We start from the raw sequence: 23,222 nt of genomic DNA, 5'->3' as shown, positions 1-23,222 counted from the left end.
AGGAATGCTAAATGGTGCAGTTACTTTGGAAGACACTCTGGCAGTTTCTTACAAAGGTAAAAGATGTTTTACCATTAGATCCAGCCATGGACTCCGAGGTATTTTTCCAACGGATTAAAAAATATATGTCCTCACCGAAAGCAGCATGTGAATGTTTGTAGCAGCTTTATTCACAATTGCCAAAATCTGTAAGCCACCAAGTTTAATGGATAAATCCATAGTAGTACGTCTATATGATGTAATATTATTCAGGACTTAAAGGAAATGAGCTATCTGAGTCATAAAAACACATTGATGAACTGTAAATGCACCTTGTTCAGTGAAAGAAATGAGCCTGAAAAGTCTATATAATGTGTGATTCCAATATTAGGACATTCTGCAAAAGACAAAACGACAGAGATGGTAAAAAGATCAGTGTTGCCAGGAATTTGTTTGGTGGAGGTGGGGTAGAGGGTGAGGGATAGTGTTGAATAAATGAATGAATCTCTGGGAAATCTAGAAAACTCTGCCAACATACAAAGCACGTTGGCTGCATGATATTCCACATAACTTTTAGATAGAAAAAATAATCAGTGATGTTGTAAATTAGCAGCTCTTCAATTTTTAGAGGGCGTTTAAGAATTACTATACTTTACAATAGTGGTTTATTCATAATCAACATAATCTGTGCGCCAGACTTCTTATTTAAAACTCAGTAACTTGAAAGGGAGATTCACTGCTTTTGTTTTCTCTCGCTGTTGTTGGTACGCCCAGCAAGGTATTTCAGATGATAAGACCTCGGAGTGTAAATCATTCCTCAGCGCTGTTGCCATGTTTGGTGAAATGTGTTCTTTCCTTGGTCAATAACACAGGATTCAAGTTTTGAGTTACTCTATGTTTTGACTATGGTAGTGGTAGAGAGTTTTACCCTGGGATGATTGCCAGGGACCATTCTCTGGTTTGTGCACCATCGATGCTATTTTTAGTGCTTCTGACCCACAGAGTGATAATCTTTGGCTTTGGAGGTCATGCATGGCCTTCTTCTTGCCTGCTATTTTTATAACATTTTGGAATCCACTTTCAAAACAGAATGTTCATTACCAAGACGTCTGTGTGTTCCAGTAAGGCTGTTTTTATGATAAACTACAGGGAGCTGCAAAATGCTCTGAAGATGTCTTTATGCAGGTAGGCAGTCAGGGAGAAGTAAGTAAGGTTTCTATTTAATTACTTTTTCATCATTTTTGGTATAATTGCCAGATATTAAGCAATGGTTATGAAGTTGGCTTAGGTTAAAATTGTTACAGTCTTAATTTAAATTTAAAGATAGAACATAGGTCTCTCAAGTTTCTGATGATATGGTCGGGAAGGAAGAATACCATTATTCCTGTGGGGTCAAATATAACCTTAGAGTTCTTAACATCTTTTACCTCCATGTTGTCCCTTATTGTTCACATTGCTAAACAGAGAAATTCTCCGTAAAGTGTGCCTTGAGAAAACTCGAACACATTCAGCTGTTTAAGAGGAGTCAATAGAGATACCAAGCATTACTGTTGTTTAGAGAGGAAACTCATGTCAGTGTCTTTGAGTTTAGGGAGAGTAAAACAGCATTTTTTAATTTCCATGAAGGACAATCAAGAGAAACTGCCTCAAGGCAGGGAAATGTACAGAAATCAATCCTTTCAATTGCATCCAAAAGTGATTTGGTAAAATCTATAGGTGTTGGACTACATATTGCTGTGTGTTTCACTTGAGAGAATTCTTAAAACTCACCTGACATGATCAATAAGAAATCATCTAACTACCTTCATAAAATTATAGCTGTTAAGAGGATTTGGAGAATGTAGAACAGGTATCTCTCACTAGCATGAAAATGCAAGTATAAGGAATAAATTTCATTTATCTAGAAAACATACTACAGAATATTTGCATGTTCACTTGACTGTGATTTTTTTTTTTTTACATTTCCTGCTTTCATATCAGAAAGAAACAAATTTATATTATTTTGGCTTAATAAAAAATAAATTTTCATGATATATTTTAGGAAGGAAAGTATAGATTAAACTTAGTTGGCTATGCCTTTTAAATGCAGTGTGTTAATCCGTTGACTTTCACTCAAAACATTTCTGATTGCCTGCTTTATTGTAGCCCTGGGTAAGATCTTTCCTCTCCACTGTATAGTAGTAACGCATGAAAACATGATGTGTGTGCCCAGAGGTTAGTATTACAAGAGACGATCAGAGGAGGTCGGAAAGCTTCACAGAGGATTTACATTTTGAATTTATAAGTAAGAGATTTGAAAAGTGAATGTTTGCTTGAAACGTAGAAATAGAAGGAAGGACTTTTTGCTTTATTTCGTTTTGTTTCTGCAGAAAGACTGGCCTTGGAAAAAGGTGCTGGATGTTAAAAGATGGGATGTGCTTGAGGAACTGTGACGGTGCTTTCCTGTGGTATGAGCTGAAACAGGTCAGAGGCTGGACGGCTAGCTGAGGGCTGAAATAGCGGCTTAGAAGGATGTGTGGGGGTTAACTCTTTGAGCAGTTTTACACAGTGCTGAGCAGTTTCCGAGCTGGCGGTGCTGTGAGTAGCGGCTGCTGGCCCCATCCAAAGGAGGCAGAGGCCACTCGGGTTCACCCGGCTCTACGCTGTGGCACCGTGGCTGCGCGCTGTCATCCTTTCATTTTGCAAGAGAAGCCAGGAAGCAGGATTTTATATGCTATCTCCCAATTTTTAAATATTGGCAATGTCTTCACATTTTTTAAAAAACACTGACTTTATGTCTCAGCCAAACAAAACAAGACAGAGGTCCTTATCAGCCTGTGGGCGGCCAGTGTACCATCGCTATTTTACATGGTTTATATCATCAAATATGCCCAATTTAGCATCCTGCTTTGCTTCATTACAATTAAAGTTCAACAGGATTATTGTTAGAATTTCAACAATAACACATTTTCTTATTCAAGATATACACAGAAAATTAGAGTGTATAATGAACATGCATATATTTACCACCATATTTAACAATTATTAGCCTCTTATTTGTTTCAAATCTCTTTTATTTAAATTTTTTTTTATTTTTAAAGATTTATTATTTATTTTATTTATTTCTCCCCCCCACCCCAGTTGTCTGTTCTCTGTGTCTATCTGCTGTGTGTTCTTCTCTGTCCGCTTCTGTTGTTGTCAGCAGCACAGGAATCTGTGTCTCTTTTTGTTGCGTCATCTTGCTGTGTTAGCTCTCTGTGTGTGCAGCGCCATTCCTGGGCAGGCTGCACTTTCTTTCCTGCTGGGCAACTATCCTTACGGGGTGCACTCCTTGCACGTGGGGCTCCCCTATGTGGGGACACCCCTGCGTGGCAGGACACTCCTTGCGCTCATCAGCACTGCACATGGGCCAGCTGCACACGGGTCAAGGAGGCCCCGGGGTTTGAACCACGGACCTCCCATGTGGTAGGCGGATGCCCTATCCATTGGCCAAGTCCGTTTCCCATCAAATCTATCTTTTAAAAAACATTTCACTAATTAGATGAGGGCTCCCTTGCATCCTCCCCAATTATATTTTCAGTGGGCCCTCACCAGACATAATTATTCTGAAGGTAATATTCTTCATGTTTAACTTTTAACACTGTTACTAATTTGTATCCATAGCCAAAAATTACTGTTTGTAGAATTAAAAATTTTCAAAGGAGGTATTGTGATGTATATTTCATTCTGCATCTTGTCTTTTTAATTCAATATTATATTCTAGAGAGGTTTAATCTTGAGAAAACTCTCAGCATAGAATAAGCAGGGAAAAACTCTTTTTTTCTTGGCAGTGGGAAATAAAATATATTTTAGATCTTAATACATGGGATCAAATAGCTGAAAAAAAATGCTTAGTTGGCAGACACTTTAAACCCTTAACAGCTGTACATCCATGAAGTTTTCAGAACTGAAGTTTGATTTTAATTTTTTTCATTTCCTCTTGCTGTGCTTCGGAGATCACTTGCCATATGTACAAGATCTAGACAGACTAGACAGGCGTCATCTAAGACTAGTGAATGTCCTGATTTGGATGGCTTTAGACCCTGTATGTTTGTTGTTGTTTGTCTTGTAAGCATTTTTATCTCACATGGAAAGTGGATTAAAGGTAATACAATAAATATTCTAGAAAGGCAATAACTGGGAGGAGGGGGAAATAGGATTAGGCAAGAGAGAGTGCTGACACAAGGGACCCTTAAAAAGGAAAAAAGATCAAATCTCACACACAAATAAATTCCAGGGAGAATCTGCCTCATGGACAGCTGAAGAATGTTCATGCATATGGGCCCTGCCTTGATGTTATAAAGCTTCCCCGTACAAAGCTACTCATTTACAGTAGGAGAGCCCTTTAGAAAACCAACTCTATAAAATTGGCTTAAAATTTCGAGAGACAAATACATTTTCTACCTTTAGAACTATCAACTCAGGAACTCTGTCACTGATGAAATATTGCAGTGCGGTTGTGGTGGATTGAATCACGTGCCCGTGTCAGAGGATGAGACGGAGGACAGATGCCCATGGGATACAGGTGGGAATTTATCGCCAGCAAGCCACCCCCCAGAATGCTACAGATTTCGAGGAAGCCTGATCCTGCTGACAACTTGATTTTGGACTTCTAGCCTCTGACACTGTGAGGCAATAAATTCTTGTGGTTTAAGCTGACCAGTTTGTGGTATTTGTCATAGAAACCCTGACAAACTAAGACAGAAATTACTTCTTTCCCCAAACCCCAAAGATGGCAGTATTCCTTTTTCCAGTTCTGACATTTTTTCATTCTTACTGACTTGTGTGAATCGCTGTCTGCTCCATCGACTCCTGGTCATTTGGTATCTTGTTGATGACCCCTGTCATTATTCATCTCAGAGAAATGGGATTTGTCAGACCAGCCTTCTGCCCCCGGATTATCTTCCCTTTCTTTCCATTTCTTGACACTCACCCTAAGTTAAGTGAATTATGTCCCACTGAACACAGATTCTCGTTTTCTAATCAATAAGTTAGATATCTCTATTCTTTTATGCTTTGAACTATTTGGTCAATAAACTGAAAAATGTTTAAATATGTAAAATTCCTCCCAGAAAGCTGAATGTAAGTCCACAGTTTTCAAATACTTAACAACCTTATTGTTATCCTAACAAAATATTTCATCAGGATGCACTCCCTTCAGTGTTTTTCGTGTGCTTGTTTCTCTTTAAATCCTCTTCTCACAGGCAGCAGCCTGGGGTACTTTTTAAGAAAGCCTCTCCACTTGAGGTCACAAAAGTATTTTTATATTCTTTCTTTCTAGGTTCTGTACTGCTTCTCTAAGCAGTAAGTTTCCCAGTGACAGGTACTATGAGTGAACTTGCCGGTTTTCCAATGGTATATTCAATTCAGGAAACTGATAAGATAATCATTTTGGGCAGGAGACCTTGAGAAGTGATGGAAGGAAATCAGGGGACAAAGTTCCCTTGACGTTGGCCAGGACTAGAGTGTTTTGCCTTGAAAGCAGTGCCTTTCGTGCTGTGCAAATTCGTTTCTGCAGTCCTGTGCTGGGCTTGTTGTCACCACAGCTCGGGTGGATGGTTTTAAATCTTAGGCCATGTGAGATTTTGACCTTGGCAGGTGACTCCAGCTTCTGACAGCTTTGTCCACAGGAGAATGGCTGTTTTTGTGGAGACAGGGCTGCAGAAGCCAGATCCTCCTGGAGCACAGCCTTAATGAGGTTTGTTTTAATTGTAGTGCCAGGCGTAGGTAAGCAGGGCCAGATTGCTGTAACAAAATCCGCTCTGCATGCAGAGTCAAGGAAGCGGCTACACAGTGGCTCGAGCGTGGGGCCCCACTGTGTGCTCTCAAATTAAGTATAGATGGTGAATTACAGGTGAGGGAGTTATCACCCCTAAGCAGGTTTGTGAGACCTAAGCAATAACAGCCAGAGACTGTGGAGACAGCCGCTGTGGTCTGGGATTGAAGAACATTGCAACACAAGAGGGTGGCTGCTGAGATCATGAGGATGCCCAAAACCCTGGACTCAGGGGAAATGGAAATGAAGCAAATTTTAATGTAATGACTGGAAAAGAAAGACACCCAAATAAGACTTGGTCTCTCACTGTCTCCTTTGCAAACTCCTGAACTTTCCAAGAAGGTGGCCGTGCCTTCCCTCGGAGAGGGAGGATTACCCAGAAATGGTAAACGGAGATTGTCAAAATTTGCCCCTTGCTCGTAGATTCCTCCCAATAGAGTTAAAGTTCTGGGCAAGCGGAAGTAGAATGACTGGCCTCCTCGCACAGTTAAAACTATTGACATTTTCTCCACATACCCGCCTCAGGCAGAGCTCACACAGAGGTCTTAGCCACAGTCCTCGCCTAAGGTGGGTGCCGGATTCTACTATGATGCTTACCAGGAAACCTTCCTGGGTTCTGGGAATATGAATTGCTTTGGAGAATTGATTCAGGGTCTGGAGATTATTTCCTTTGCTAAATGTTATGGGTGTGAGGCTATGGCTCTGAATAATCTCATGGATAATCAAAGAAGCTTTGGATTCTTTACAGGTGAATCTCAAGAGGGTCTTGGAACGGAATTAATCCTACAACTTCTGAACCCCTGAAGGAATCATATTAATTCCAGGGAGAGGATCCCCAGGTTCTATTTGCAGAAGACATGACAACTTCACTGAGAATTCCTCTGGTTGAGACAGAGTAGAATGAAATATTGGGAGAGAGGAATTTTGGATTTTAATTTTCTTAAACTTTTACTCATAAAGTAAGCAAAAAGTAATTCCAGACTTTTTTTTTTTTTTTCTGTATGTACTTCCTGTGTATCTTGAAAAGTAATTTCACTTTTGATTTAAATTTCTTCCTGGAAACTTGATAATTGGAGTTTCTACTGAAATTGGTGGCATTTTCATATTATTGTTGTCATTCCATTGCTGAAGTAACCAACTTGTTCCAGCTTGTCTGTGACTGTTGTGGTTTTAACACTGAAATTTCTGCCTCTTAAAAACCCCCTTCAGTCCCAGATAAAGTGAGATGGTGTGTCATTTTTTATTTTTTTTTAAAGATAGATTTATTATTATTTTTAAATTTTATTTCTCTCCCCTTCCCCCCCCCCCCCCCCCCCGTTGTCTGCTCTCTGTGTCCATTTGCTGTATGCTCTTCTGTGTCTGCTTGCATTCTTGCCAGGAGCACTGGGAATCTGTGTCTCTTTTTGTTGTGTCAGCTCTCTGTGTGTGTGGCACCACTCCTGGACAGGCTGCACTTTTTTCATTTGGGGCGGCTCTCCTTATGGGGCACACTTCTTGGGCATGGGGCTCCCCTATGTGGGGGACGCCCCTGCGTGGCACGGCACTCCTTGCGTGCATCAGCACTGTGAGTGGGCCAGCTCACCATGTGGGTCAGGAGGCCCTGGGTTTGAACCCTGGACCTCCCATGTGGTAGGCGGATGCTCTATTAGTTGAGCCAAATCCACTTCCTGAGTCACATTTTCTGATAGGCTACATTGGGTGATGTGACTGGACATACTTTGGGTTAAGGCAAAGAAGAGGGAGTGACCTTTGGCTTGGGGAATAGATTAGATTTGTGATGAATTTAATTAACATTGTTCTCCAACAATTTCAGAGTCTTCATTGGGCAAGATGTAGGCTTCCTACTAGAGGCTTCTGAGGATATCCAGAAGAGCAGTGGTGGTATCAGAAGGGCCAGCTGATGAAGGTGGGAATAGAATTGTCCTGATGGATAGCTTCTCTCTTTCCGTGAGAGCCCTAGCCATGTTTCAGCTTGATCTTCAGCTTAATAGTGAAGCCCCAAAGGATTAAGAGAACAGAAATCTGGATAATGTCAAGGAACACCTCTTTCCAAATTTTGCTGTTCTCTTTCATGAAGAAGGAGCTCCATTAGCATAACACTTCTGGCCAGTCTTCCTGAACTCACTCACTTCTCCTACCAAACTCTTGATAGAAGAGTTTGGAAGACATGTGCAGTTTTCCCTATTACTTGCTCCTCCTCTTAGGATCACACCTGCTTGCAGAGAGCATATTTTCTGGATCACTGCTACTTAGAATGGGTTTTGCTGGAAGGCAGCATCAGCATTGCTACAACTTAATAGCAATGTAAATTTTGGGACCCCGTCACAGACCTGTTGAATCAGAATATCTGGGTTTGGGCAAGGATTCAGTTTTCTTAAAAGCTCTAAAAACAATTCTTATATAGGCTAAAGTTTAAGGTATGGCTCTTGATTGCTCTCCATCATGTAAGATTTGTGGAAAAGTCCTTGTTTACATTTTGGTTGCAGTGGTCAGATATTGATGGTGACCGATGGCTTAAATGTAGTTCTGTGACTTTGTATGAAAAAGAGTTCTTCCCCAGATCTAACCCACATTCTCTGGGATCACTCAGGATCAGTGTCATAGGGAGTGTTTAGGCTCTCTACCTACTGATTCTTTTGTCTGGTCTTGGTTTAGAATTCTGATAGTGAAGAGTGGTGTTATTGATTCTCCCCAATAATCCTCACCCCAAATTCCACAGAACTTAATATAATTTAATTCTTAAATATTAGGATTCATTCCTTCAATCAATTATGGAACACTTAATCTATATTGAGGGGTCAATTCCACATGGTGTTTTTTGTTGTTGTTGGGACACAGAGTGAACGTATTTTATTATTTCACAATCACCCATCAATTATAGGTTTCTAGCTTGAATTTATAATGTTTGAGCAGAGATTTAAATCTTTGCAGACTATAGGAGAATACATATTTTATATCTTTTTTTTTTTTTTTTTTAAAGATACATAGATCACACAAAACACATGGTGTTTTTGAAAGATATTTTCTCTGGTAAAAGAAGTCTAGTTTGACAGCCCTTCCCAAATCCCTCCCCCCAACTTTAAGGACGTTTTGCCACTGCCTTTTGTCTTGGATAGTATTTTAGGTTGAGAAGCTGCTGAAGGCAATATACCAGAGGTGGGTTGGCTTTTAGAGCGGGGATGTAGCTGCTTAGAAGCTTACAGTTCTGAGGCCATGAAAATATCTAAACCAAGGCATCATTAGTTGATGCTTTCTCCCTGAAGGCTAGCTGCTGACAATCTTTGATTCCTTTTCTACATTGCAAGCCACATGGCAGCGTCTGCTGGTCTCTCCCTTCTTTTCTTGGTTTCATTGCTTTCAGCTTCTGACCTTCATGGCTTTTTCTCTTCTCTTTCTGAATTATATTCTCTTATAAAAGACTTTGGTAAGAGGATTTAGACCCACCCTGGGCCATTCCTTAACTGAAGTAACCTAATCCAAAGGTCCTAAATACAATAGGTTTATGCCAAGGAAATGGATTGGTCTTAAGAACATATTTTTCTGGGGTCCATGTAGGTTCAAACTATCACAGATATTTTCTAACAAGAAACATGCTGCTCTCGCTATCTTTATTCCTCTGTATGTAGCTGGCCTTTTCACTGTGGCCACTTGTAATTACGATGTGCTTAGGTGTAGTTTTTATCAAATTTCTTGACCTTCAGGTTCATTGAAACTTTTAACAAATATGAAGATTGTTTGGCCATTATTTCCTTGTCTACTAAGTATACCACCTGTGTCACTTAGGGCCTGTTTGATTGATTTTCTCCTGATGATGGTTGCTGTTTATTCTTTTATTGCCTGGTAATTCTTTTATTGAATGATAGGCATTTGTGAATCTTACCTTTTTTGCTTGGTGGAGAGTTTTGTATTTGTGTAAGTACTTTTTAATCCTTGTTCTGGGATGTGCTTAAGTTACCATATACTGATCTGTTTGGTTCTTACTTCTAGGAATTGTTAGGTAGAACTGGAGAAGTGCTTTTTCTAGGGCTAATTATTTCCTGCTACTGAGATAAGACTCTTCTGATTACTCTGTGCACTGTCCTTTGAATTATGAAATTTTCAGTCTGACTGGTGTGAACAGGCACCATTCCCAGTCCTGCGTGAGCTCTGGGTATTGCTACCTCTAATTTTGCTGAATGTTTGTTTCCCTGGATTTGGGTAGTTTCCTCATATGCAAAAGTTGATCAGTACTCAGCTGAATACTTAAGGGGGACCCTCTGCAGAATTCCAGATTTCTCTTAGTACAAGTTTTCCCTTCTTTAGTATTCTGTCCTTAAAAACTAGCTTTCTTGGCCTCCTGGACTCCCAGGTCCAACTCGTTAGCCCTGCTGGGCCAGGGTCCTCTCCTTGTGCCATGGGCTGTAAACTCTCTTAGGATGAAAGCAGGAGCAGACCCATTTCAGTGTTCACCTAGTTTGTTTTCTGACTTTCAGTATCACAGTTATTTGTTGTCTGGTGTCCTAAAATCCATTATTTCATATACTTTGTCTTCTTCTTAGCTGTGTGAGGCAAGAAGTTAAATCTGCTCATTATTACTCTATCTTGACCACATGTTATTATTATGCTATTTTAATTATAATGTCAATGGACTATCTTTATACAGACTTTTATTTGTATTTTTATTGTCTCACAAAATTTTGAATCATTTCATTATGTTCTTCTTCAAAAGACTCTAGGGATTTTTTTTTGAATTGCATTACATTTACAAATTGTTGAGAATTAACATCTTTAACCCCATCTATGAATGTGATAAGGACTCATGCTTAACTCTAGGAAATGTCATCCCATTTTATTCTGTGTGAATTTCACCTATTGGATTAGACAGTGCAATGATACCAAACAGAGTACACTTTTCCATTTATTGTGGTCTTTTATATATTTTTTGAAAATTTAGTATTTACTGCAAATATCTTATGCATTCTTTAAAATTTAATTCCTAGGATTTTGTTTTGTTCTTGTTTTTATCTTTCCACTACGTCACCTATTTGTAGTTGTTGGTGCAAAGGAATACTATGCTTTTTGTATAATTACGTTGTATTTAACATAAATAAACTCACTCATTGTTTGGTCACATTGAAGAGGCTGGGTAGACCCAGTCCAATATTTAGTTCCAATGTCAAGACTGATGATGCCACACCTGAACCAAGAGGGAATGAAAAGTCTTATTGTTTACACAATCGGGGTCTCTAGGGAGAGCAGAACAAGCCCCTCAAGCAGGTCCTAAATGGCCTGAGAGAGTAAAGAAAGGAGACTGGCCTGGGTTTTTATTGTGATTAGGGGGTAGGCTACACAAGTCTTCATTTGTCTACCTCTCTCAGCCAGGTCCACAGAAAACAGGCTCTGAGTAAAAGCCTTTACTCCACAATGTTATTAGGAAATGCAGCCATGGGGAGCAAAAGTGAAGGTAAACGGGAGTGAGGCAGGGAGGAGGAAGAACCAATATGAGGTGGCAAACAAACCGGATTGTTTGATCTTACAGAATATGTCTTCAAAGAGGCTGTGTAAAGGATTGCTTGAAAGGATAGTCCAATAATGGAAGAAAGGAAGAGAACTGATCCACTCGCTTCCATTTCCCATTGGCCAAAGGTTTACTTCTTGTGCTAAAACCCTTGTTTGGGCTTTGTAACATTTTGTAGAGCTTTGTGTGTGGTAGATTGAATTCTGTAACCTAGAGAAAGACATATTCGTACTCTTAATCCATTCTTTAACCCATTCCTATGAACCCATACTTAATAGAAGCTTTTAAAGATGCTATTTTTGTTAAGATATGGCCCAAATGAATGCAGTTGGGCATTCAGAAGGCAAAACAATTAGGACAAGCAAAAAGCTGGAAGTCGAGGAAACACAGAAGAGAAAAGAGAAGATGTACATTGCCGTGGGATGGAAAAGCTGAGAATCCAAGGAGGCTGGCAGCCAGCTCAAGAGTGCAACTGGCTTCTGGAAGAAAGCAAAGCCTTGCTGACACCTTGATTTTATAGTTCTCCTAGTCTCAAAACTGTGAGCCAAGAAATTCCCATTGTTTAAGCCAATCCATTTTGTGGTATTTGTGATTGCAGCCAAGAAACTAGGGCCATGTGTCAACAGGGAAGTTCCTGAGCAGGAGGTGAAAGGTGAAATGGGCATGAGGTAAGGAACAATTGGGCTGTACTTGGTCAGAAGTTCATGTAGTTAGATGATCCAGCAGCAGCTGGGGCTGCACTAAGTGGCCCAAAGTCCCCAGATACGTAAGGCTGAGAGATCTGAATGGTGCTAAAGTAATTGAAACCTTCTCTCTTTCTCTCTCATCTATATATTCAATTTTAAAAATCTTTTTTTAAGTCATTTTCTCTGTAATTCCCTCCCTGCTTCAATTGGGAACATGTTTGATCTACGGTACTGATATTTGTTATAATGAAATTGTCTTCTTGCTTGGGTGGGTATATATGAATTTCTAATTTAAATAAATGACATTGCGATACAAGCTATACATATATACTTTTTCCTTTTTCCATTATGCAGTTTTTTTCCATTAAGATGTTTTTATCTGCTTTTATTTTTTCCTTTAAACATTTAATTTTGAAGTAATTTTGAATTTATAGGACATCTGCAATAATAATACAAAACCCATACAGAGAACCCCACCTCCCCAGATAATTAAATCCATCAATTTTAACATTTTGCGATATTTGTGATATCATTCTGTATATTCAACTGTCAGCCATCATCTATGTATCTATTTCCTTAATATTTGACAGTGGGTTGCACACATCATACTCCTTGAAAACCATAACAGCACAGTTTTTAAAGATTACTTAATAGACATCTATTGGGGAATGTAACATGGACCTCACAAAAGACATGTTTAAGTCTTCACCCACATTCCTGTGGGTGTGAACCCATTTGTAGACAGTATCATTAAATATGTTAAGGTGAGTCAGGGGATGGACTTCTTCATGAATAGCATTTTTAAAGATTTTATGTAGAGGAGGCCAACTAGAATCAGGGCAAACTTTAATTCATACTGGAGTCTTTATCAGCAAAGGAAATGCAGGTGCAGTTGACCAGTAGAAACCAAATGTCAGAAAAAAGACAGAAGAAACGAAAGGATCAAATACAAGAAGAGGGAGAGATCACCATGTGTTGGAAGTTTGCTGGGATGCTCAGACTTAGGGAGAAAGCATCGCTGCCAATATTTTGATGTTAGATTACTAGACTCCAAAACCATGAGACAATAAATTCCTGTTGTCTAAGCCAATGCACTGTATCATATTTGTCATAGCAGCCCTGGCAAACTAAGACATCTAAATTTAGAAGCGGCTAAGTTTTATATTCCTCCACTAATTATGATGCTTGGTGAAGTTATAACTATATTTTTTATGGTTCTCTGACAGACTTTAGAACCTATTCTAGCTAATTTAAGCAGAAAAGGATTTAGTTGAACATGTTATCTCTGTAAAAGTCAGTGCTGTGGTCTTGGAACCAGGAACAGATCAGAAATGAGAAATGTCTAACCATACTATGGCACTGTTTAGTAGAAGAGCACAGCTCTCCCTCCCTGCCAGTCAACAACCATGTATTTTGGAACCAGATGCTCAAATATCTGCCTCAGCTTCCCCAGAAGATCCAGACCTTTACCATCATGAGCCAGTCTCCCTACTATGTGGCCTCACCCCCGTTGCTCTCTGATATCTCCAGGACTCATGCAGGTATGCCTGCTTAGCTGAAGACAGGTCAAATACAAAACCTTAATTGCAAAAATATCTAGACAATGTTGTTTTTAGCTTTCTTACCTTGATAGTTCAAGAATTACACTAATGTGGGTGCTAAATGAACCAAAGTACAGTATCTGCCACAAGTTCAGAAGGATCAATATAAGCAAATACTTCTCAATTATTAATTTTACAGGCTTTTGAAATTATTGGTGCTTATAGAGCTATTTTTACAATTTTTTATTAGAGAATTTGTAGGTTTACAGAAAAATCATGCATAAATTGCAGAGTTCCATACACTTCCACCATTATTAACACTTTGCATTAGCATGGTATTTTTTTTTAATTTTAAATTTTAAATTTTTATTTTTTTATTAAAGTTAATAGATCACAAAGAACATTACATTAAAAAACATAATGACTTCCCATATAACCCATTCCCCACCCCCCACCTCCATCAATTTTGTAAATTGTATTTTTTTGAAGATATATACATCTCAAAAAAATGTTATATTAAAAAGCATAAGAGGTTCCCATATACCCCTCACTTCCCCGTTCCACTCCTTCCACACCAACAACCTCCCCCATCATTGTGGCACACTCATCGCACTCAGTGAACACATTTGGAGCACTGCTGCACCACATGGATAATAGTTTACCCTGTAGTTCACACTCTCCCCCAGTACATTCAGTGGGTTATGGCAGGATATATAAAGTCCAGCATCTGACCCTGCAATATAATTAAGGACAACTCAAGATACCAAAAATGCCCCCATATCACATCTCTTCTGCCCTCAGCAACTACTGTGACCACTTTCTCCACCTCAGTGCTACAATTTCTTCTATTCCTAGTCACAATAGTTTTATAGTAGAATATCAGTAAGTCCAATCTAATCCATATTTTATTCCTCCATTCTGTGGACCCTGGGATGGTGATGTCCACCCCACTTCTAGATCAAGAGGGGCTTAGATTCCACATGGATGATGGATGCAATTCTTCTGCTTACAGTTGTAGGCACTCTTGATTCCCTGGTGTGGTGGTTGACCATCTTCACCTCCCTGTTAGCTGACTTGGGTGAGACCAACGAACAAGAGAGTAGGAGTTAAAACTCTGCTGAGGCTCAGGGCCAAGCTTGCACATGGCCAATCCAGAGATTCAAGTCCCTTGAGTATATATCATTGATTAGAGAATATTATTATAATTGTACTATTAACTGTAGTCCATAGTTTTCATTAGGGTTAACAACCTTGTACAGTCCTATGCCTTTTTTGTTTTTTAATTTTTATTATAGAAACATGTATACAAACTAAAATTTCCTCTTTCAACCACATTCAGAATATAATCCAACGGAGTTAATTGCATTCACAGTTTTGTGCTACCATTACCACCATCCATTTCCAAAACTTTTCCATCACCCCAAATGGAGAAACTTTGTACCAATTAAAATTTAACTTCTCGTCCTCTGTCTATCTCAACCTTGGCCTCTCAAAAACCTGTATTATAGTTTCTAACTTTATGAATTTATATATTCTAATTATTTCATGTCAGTGAGCTCATACAATATTTGTCCTTTTGTGTCTGGCTTATTTCACTCAATGAGGTGTCTTCGAGACTCATTCATGTGGTCAAGTGTATCAGGGCTTCATTCTTTTTCATGGCTAGAAAATATTCCATTGTATGTTGTAGCAGTTTGATATTATTGATGAATTCCAAAAAGAAATATTGGATTATGTTGGTAAACTGATCTTTTCCTCTGGGCATATGAGATTATATTGAATTCAGAGGTTTATTTGATTACTTAATCAAGTTAACCTATTGTGTCAGTAGGGCATTGAGTACCCATGCCTTTGTGGGTGGGGACTCCCAGATAAAAGGCCTGGCAAAGGACAGAGTTGGGGGTCTTTGATGTTGGAGTTTGATGCTGAAGCCTTAGCTGGAGCCCTGGAAAGTAAGCTCACAGAGGAAACAGAAGTAAGCCCCAGAAAGAGAGGAACACTGACCCCAGGAAAAAGAAGCCTGAGGAAGGGAGGAGCCCAGGAAGCTTGAACCCTGGCAGACTTCGGCAGCCATCTTGCTCCAACACGTGGAAATAGACTTTGGTGAGGGAAGTAACTTATGCTTTATGGCCCGGTATCTGCCAGCTACTACCCCAAATAAATACCCTTTGTAAAAACCAACCAATTTCTGGTATTTTGTATCAGCACCCCTTTGGCTGATGAATACATATGTTTATACCATTAATTTTGTTTATCCATTCATCTACTGATGGACACTTGGGTTGCTTCTATATTTTGGCAATTATGAATAATGCTACTATGAACATCAGTGTGCAAATATCCGTCAGAGTCCCTGCTCTCATCTTTGTTGGGTATATACCTAGAAGTGGGATTTTCAAGTCATATAGTAATACTATACTGAACTTTCTGAGGAATCACCAAACTTTTCCACAGCAGTGGCTATTCCTTTTTACAGTCTCACTAAAAATAAATGAATGCTCCTATTTCTACATATCCTCCTCAACTTGTTATTTTCCATTTTTATATAGCAGCCATTCTAAGTGGATGGGTGTGAAATGGTATCTCTTATTATTTTGATTTGCACTTCCCTAATGGTTAATAACGTCGAACTCTTTTCATGTACTTCTTGGCCATTTGTATACCTTCTTTTAAGAAATGTCTGCTCAAGACTTGCCCATTTTAAAATTGGACTGCTTGTTTTTTGTTGTTGAGTTGTAGGATTTCTTTATGTGTTCTGGAGATTGAACCTATATTGGATAGTGGTTTCCAGATATTGAGGTTGTTTGTTTACTTTCATGATAAAGTACTTTGATGCACAAAAGTATTGTATTTTAATGAAGTACATTAATCTATTTTTTTCTTTTTTTGCTCATGATTTTGTTGTAAAGTCTAAAAAACATTTGTCTGAAACAAGGCCCTGAAAATGCTTAGCTAGGTTTTCTTCCAGTAGTTTTATAGTTTTGCTTGCTATAGTTAGATCTTTAATCCATTTCAAGTTAATTTTTGTATATAGTGCATGGTTGGGATCCACCCTCATTCTTTTGCTTACAGATTTTCAGTTTCCTCAGAGCATTTGTTGAAGAGACTATTCTTTCCCTACGAATGTATGTGGCACCCCTGTCAAAAGCCAGTTGGTCATAAATATGAAAGTCTATTTCTGAACTCTGATTGATTCCATTGGTCTATATTTCTGTCTTTGTGCAAGCACCATGCTGTTTTGATCACTGTTGCCTTTTAATAAGTTTAAAAGTCAGGAAGTGTGAGTCTCCAACTTCATTGTTCTTTTTCACAATGGCTTTGGCTATTTGGGACTCCTTACCCTTTCCTATAAATTTAATGATTGGCTTTTCCATTTCTGTAAACAAGGCTGTTGGAATTTTTATTGGAATTGTGTTGAATTTGTAAACCTCTTTGGAAAGAATTGACTTCTTAACAATATTTGGCCTTCCAATATGTAAACATGGAATGTCCTTCCATTTATTTATGTCTTCTTTGAATTCTTTCAGCAATGTTTGCAATTTTCTACATACAAATCCCCTATATCCTCAGTTAGATTTATCCCTAGATATTTGGTTCTCCTAATTGCTATTATAAATGGAACTATTTAATTGATTTCCTCTTCCAATTGTTCATTACTCATATAGAGAAACACTGTTGATTTTTGCATGTTGATCTTGTAACCCACCACTTTGTTGAATTTATTTATTAACCCTAGTAGCTTTATTGTGAAAATTTCAGGATTTTCTGTATATAGGATCATGTCACCTGCAAACAGGAAAAATTTTAGTTCCCTTTCTAATTTTAATGCCTTTCATTTCTTTTTCATTCTAATTGCTCTGGCAAGAATTTCCGGTATAATGCTGACTAACAGTGGTGATAGTGGTCATCTTACTTTTGTTACTGATTCTAGAGGGGAAGCTTTCATTCTTTCACCATTAAGTAAGATGTTAGTTGTGGACTTTCCATGTATGTCCTTTATCATTGAGGACAAATGAAATTGAGGAAATTTCCTTCAATTCCTAGTTTTCTAAGTGTTTTTATTAACAATGGTTCTATATTTTGTCAAATGCTTCTTCTGTGTCAACTGAGATGATTTTGAAGTTGTTACCCTTCGCTCTGTTAAAGTGGTGTATTATATTAATTTATTTTCTTATGTTGAGTCACCCTTGTATATCTGGAATAAATTCCACTTGACCATGATTTAAAATTCTTTTAATGTGCTTTTGCATTCAATTTGCTAGTATTTTGTTGAGTATTTTTGCATCTATATTCACAAGGGATATTGGTCTGAATTTTCTTTTTTTTTTGGCATCTTTATGTGGCTTGGTGATATTGGCCTCATAGAATGAGTTAAGGATAAATCCCTACCATTAAAATTTTTGGAAGAGTTTGGGCAGTATTGGTGTTAATTCTTCTCCAATGTTTGGTAAAGTTCACCAGTGAAACTATCTGAGACTGTGCTTTTCTTTATTGGAAAGTTTTAAATTACCATTTCAATCTCTTCCCTTGTAATTTGTATGCTGAGGTCTATTTCGTCTTGAGTCAGTGTAAGTAGTTTTAGTTTGTGTGTTTCTAGGAATTTGTCCATTTCATCTATGTTCTCTACTCTGTTGTTCATAGTATCTTCTTACAATCCTTTTTGTATCTGTAGAGTCGGATATAGAATTTCTGATTGTAGTTATTTGTGTCCTCTCTTTTTTTTGTCAGTCTAGCTAAATCTTTGTTGATTTTATTGATGTTTTCAAAGAAACAACTTTTGGTTTTGTTGATTCTTTTTTCACATTCTTTTTTTTATTTATCTCTGTACTAAGCTTTGTTATTGCCTTCATTCTGCTTGCTTTGTGTTTAGTTTGTACTTCTTTTTCTGGAGTCTTCATTTCTGAGGTTAGGTGTCTGATTTGAAATCAATCTTCTGTTTTAATGTAAGCATTTAGAGCATTTAATTTCCCTTTCATCACTGCCTTTGTTGCATCCCATAAGTTTAGTGTGTTGTGTTTTAATTTCCATTCACCCCCAGATACTTCCAAATTTCCCTTGTGATTTCTTCTTTGATCCATTGGTTGCTTAAGAGTGTGTTGTTTAATTTCCACACATTTGTGAATTTTCCAGTTTTCCCTTTGTTATTGATTTCTAGCTTCATTCCATTGTGGTCACAGAAAATACATTGTATGATTTCAATATTTTTGAATTTATTGAGGCTTGTTTTGTGACTTATTATGGTATCCTGGAGAATGATCCATGTACACTAGAGAAGAATGTGTACTCTGCTGCTGTTGGATGAATTGTTCTATATATGTCTGCTATTCACGTCTTTCATTTCTTTATTGATCTTCTGTCTAGATGTTCTATCCTTTTTTTTTTCCCCCTTCAATTCTGTCAATATTTGTTTCATATATTTTGGGGCTCTGTCACTACATGCATAGATATTTATAATTGGTAGGTCCTCTTGTTAAATTGATCACTTTATTAGTATACTGACCTTCTTTGTCCTTCATGACAGTTTTTGACTTAAAGTATATTTTATCTGGTATTAGAAGAGCTACCCCAGATCTTATTTGGTTAGTATTGCAATGGTATATTTTTCTACTCTTTCATTTTCCAACTAGTGTCTTTGAATTTAAAGTGAGTTTCTTGTAAATAGCATAGAGTTGGGTTATGCTCTTTAATCCATTTTACCAAACTCATCCTGTTGCCTAGAGAGCTTAATTCATATACATTCAAAGAAATTACTGATAAAAGCAGGACTTTCTTCTGCTAATTTGCTACTTTGTCTTTGTAAATCATACCTTTTTGTCCCTTAATTCTTCTGTTAAAGTGTACTTGCATTCTTATTTGATTCTTTGGAGTGTATCAATTTGAGTCCCTTCTCATTTCTTTCTCAATGTATTTTTCAGATGTTTTCTTTGTGATTTCCATGGGCCTTCAATTTAATATCCTACATCTATAACAGTCACGTTTGATTTGATACCCAATTATCTTCAATAGCATACACATATATTATTTCTATACACCTCTGTTCCCCCACCTTTTTATTATACTTGTTACAGCATATATCCTTACACACTGTATGTCCAAAATCATAGATTTATCATAAATTTTTAATCGTTTGTATTTTAGAACCTGTAAGAAGTAAAAAAGATGTTACATACCCAAAATGGCATTAAAATAGTACTGTGTTTCTAATTACCTATATGATTATCTTTATCAGATGCCTTTATTTTTTTATGCTATTTTGATCCACTTTGTGTTGTCCTTTTCTTTCAGTCCAAAAAACTCCCTTCAGTGTTGCTTACAGGGCAGGTCTAGTCATGATGAACTAGCTTTTTGTTTATCTGAGAATGTCTTAATCTTTCCTCATTTCTAAAGGCAATCTTGCCAGATTACAAAACCTTGAGTGGCAATTGTTTTCTTCCAGCACTTTAAATATTTTGCCCCACTGTCTTCTTTCCTCCCAGGTTTCTGATGAGAAATCAGCAATTAATCTTATCTGTGCTCCCTTGTACCTAACACATTGCTTTTCTTTTGCATCTTTAAGAACTTTCTCCGTGCCCTCGGTATTGACTACTATGTGTCTGGCCATGGGTTTTTTGAGTTTACCCTGTATGCAGTTAGTTGTGATACTTGAATGTACATATTCATCTCTTTCATTAAATTTGAGTAATATTCTGCCATTATTTCTTTGAATATTCCTTCTGCCATTTTCTTTTTTAACTCTCCTTCTAGGATTTCCATAATTTGTATATTGGTATGCTTGATGTGTCTCACAGGTATCTTTAGGTTATTTTCTCACATTTTAAAATTATTTCTTCTTTCTATTCTTCAGCCTGACTCATTCAAATTGGTTTGTCTTTGAGTTTACTGATTCTTTCTTCTGGCAGCTCCAATCTGCTGCTGAAACCCTCTAGAAAATTTTTCATTTCCGTTATTGTGGTGCTGAACTCCAGTATTTCTGTCTGGTTACTTTTTAAAAATGTCTTTTTATTGAGATTGTCTATTGTTCATTCATTGTTTTAATAATATCCTTCAGCTTTTTCTCTGTGTTTTCTTTCATCTCCCTGAACGTATTGAAGATCATTTTTTAAAAGTCTTTGTTCAGTGTGTTCAAATTCTGGTCCTCTTCATTGATGGATCTTGGATTTTTATCTTATTATTTCGGATGGGCATCATGTCCTGTTTCTTTGTTTGTCATATAATTTTCAATGCACCTTTTACATTTTAATGTGTTAACTCTGGGATTTATTCCCCAAGGTTTTTGTTCCATATCATTGTATCCAATTAGTGATATGACAGAGATTTCCTGGAGAGCAGGAGCTAACAAAACAAAAACCAATGACAAAAACACCTTTCCTAGTCTTTGCAAATTTTTCTGGGTTGGCTGGCATTCTGCCTCAGAATTTAGCCCTCCTATTAAGAAAATCAGCCCGTGGCAAATGTAAAGTGCAGGGTCCTCTCCATTTTTTTCCTGTGTCTTGTTCTTGCTCACAGCTTTAGGAATTCCCCCATTTACAGGAATTCGAATGTCTCCCCTACTCCCTATGAAATAGACTTTCCCACATTCCTGGGTATGCTATCATTTGGCCAAAACAGGTAATCCTTTGCCCTTAGCAGCTCTGACTTAATTGTTTCTTGCACTGCTTCAACTCTTAACAAGCTTCTCTTGCCTACAGGCGAGTTCTGGGAGGGTGAAGCAGAAGTGTGTTTTCTGATTCAGGTTTTCAAGCTGCCAATCAACAGATTAGCACAGATGCCCAGGCAGCCCAATAAGTACATAAAGGTTAATCTGCTACCTTGGAACAGGACTGGGCTCTCCCAGTGGGAGCACAGGCTGGCTCCCCGTCGCGCTGGTGAGGAGCTAGGGCAGAGATTGAGGGAGGGGCTTGCAGGGGAGCCATAGGTTTCTCCTACCAGTTTTGAAGCTACATTTTCTTGTTTTGGCCCTTGTCCAATTACTGCAATACTGTCACTCCTCTGGAGTTTGGCAGAAGATAGCTCAGCCTGTTCTTGCTAGTTTAAAGATTCTGCGCAGTAACCACAGTCTGGAGCATCTTTCGCTGCTACCTTAGTCCACCTGCTCTAGAGATTTATCAAATGCTTTTCATCTACCACAGACTGACAGTGTAGAGTATGACTTCTATTTACTAAGCCTTCATGCACGGAGGATTGAATATGGGTGCATAGAAGCAGAAAGTGAGCAAGCACCCTCCTCTGCGTCTTTAACTGGCCTGCCCAAGCATGTAGTTTACGCCTGTTAAAGAGGGAAATTATTAGACGATCAGTGTTCTTTAGGTACTTTAAGTCACAAGGCAAGTTGGCCAAGAGGAAATATTTAAACCTTTTGAGATATTCTGTCATAGCGACATGGTTATGCTACAATGTGTCAAAATAGACTTTCTGATACTGAGGCATCCTTACTTTCTTGAGACAAATCTTACTTTATCATCATGCATCATTTGTGCTTCTGTATGAGTGTGAATTCTAATAGTAATGTTTTCTTTTTAATCATGATTGTCTATTGATTTTTGCCATGTTATTATGACCTCTTCATAAACAGCACTGTAAATGGTTACATTTTAATAATTTCTACTTTTTGCTTTTATAACTAACATTTCAATATATTTTTGTACCAAAAGCATATCTGAAACAGCACCATTTCCTTTAGATAGACCCCAGGACCAAAACTCTTAAGTGGCAAATTGTTTTGGAAAGAGTTGTACCCAACTCCTCTCATCCCCAATGTCAGATTGTAACTATTTTACTGTCCCCTTACCAGAAGTAGGCATTCTCATTATTAACAAAAATAAAAATATTTGTTAACTAAAAGTCAAGAACAGGTATCTCGTTGTTTGAATCTTGATTTCGATTACTAATGAGACTGAAAAGTTTTCCAAATGTTGGAAAGGCATATTATTTCCTTTTTGCCCTTAAACATTTTTTCACTGAAGTGGAAAATGCATACAGAGAATTGCACATATTATTAGTGCATGGCTTGATGATGTTTTACAAAATAAACCACTTGGTAATACATCAAAAAATACATTACCAGCACGCCAGGGTCTTCCCGTGTAACCTTTCCCACTCATTACCCCACCTGCCAAAGGAAATCACTATTTTGACTTCTACTCTGATAGGTATGCTTTTTCTGTTTTTAATATTATATGAACAGAATCAGACAGTATATTCTTTCTGGTGATAAGCATCTTTTATTCATCATATTTCTGAGATTCATTTATGTTGATTGGAGGAGTAGTTTGCTAATTTTTATTATTGTATTTTATTCTATTGCCTGAATATACAACAATTTGCTCATTCTTCTGCTGATTGCTCCCAACTTTGGACTACCCTGAATTATGGTGTTATTAACAGCCTTGTATATATTTTTTGTATGTGATGTGTTTAGCATTTCTTAAAAATCAGGTGTATTGAAGTATAATTTTTATATGGTGGAAATCACTCTTTTTAGGTGTAGAGATGAAGAACTGTGACAAATGTGTAGTTATCTGATCATCACCACATTTGATACATAGAGCATTATCATCACTGTCGAAAGAGCTTTTTTGACCTTCATGACCTTTTGAAGTCAATATCCTCTGACCCCCAGCCCCTGGCACCCAGTACTCTGATTTTTGTCCCTAGTTTTGCATTTTCTGGCATGCCATAGACATGGGGTCAGACAGTATGTAGCTTTTAGTCTCAGGCTGTCACAT

At 37.9% G+C, this 23,222-nt stretch overlaps 1 long non-coding RNA gene across 2 annotated transcripts; it reads left to right on the top strand.

Moving 5' to 3' along the window:
* Positions 1 to 1,061: 1,061 nt before the first annotated feature.
* Positions 1,062 to 12,276, top strand: LOC139438683 (uncharacterized). Of its 2 annotated transcripts, none has more exons than XR_011648387.1 (3): positions 1,062 to 1,164; positions 2,349 to 2,442; positions 6,522 to 12,276. It is a non-coding gene; the product is annotated as an uncharacterized lncRNA (long non-coding RNA). The 2 variants fall into 2 exon arrangements; XR_011648386.1 differs by lacking the exon at positions 6,522 to 12,276 and adding an exon at positions 4,408 to 4,714.
* Positions 12,277 to 23,222: the final 10,946 nt, after the last annotated feature.

The sequence above is a fragment of the Dasypus novemcinctus genome, chromosome 1 (assembly GCF_030445035.2).
Source record: "Dasypus novemcinctus isolate mDasNov1 chromosome 1, mDasNov1.1.hap2, whole genome shotgun sequence".
NCBI lineage: Eukaryota > Metazoa > Chordata > Mammalia > Cingulata > Dasypodidae > Dasypus > Dasypus novemcinctus.
Note: the sequence above shows the minus strand (reverse complement) of the source record. Positions and strands in the feature narration are given on the sequence as shown.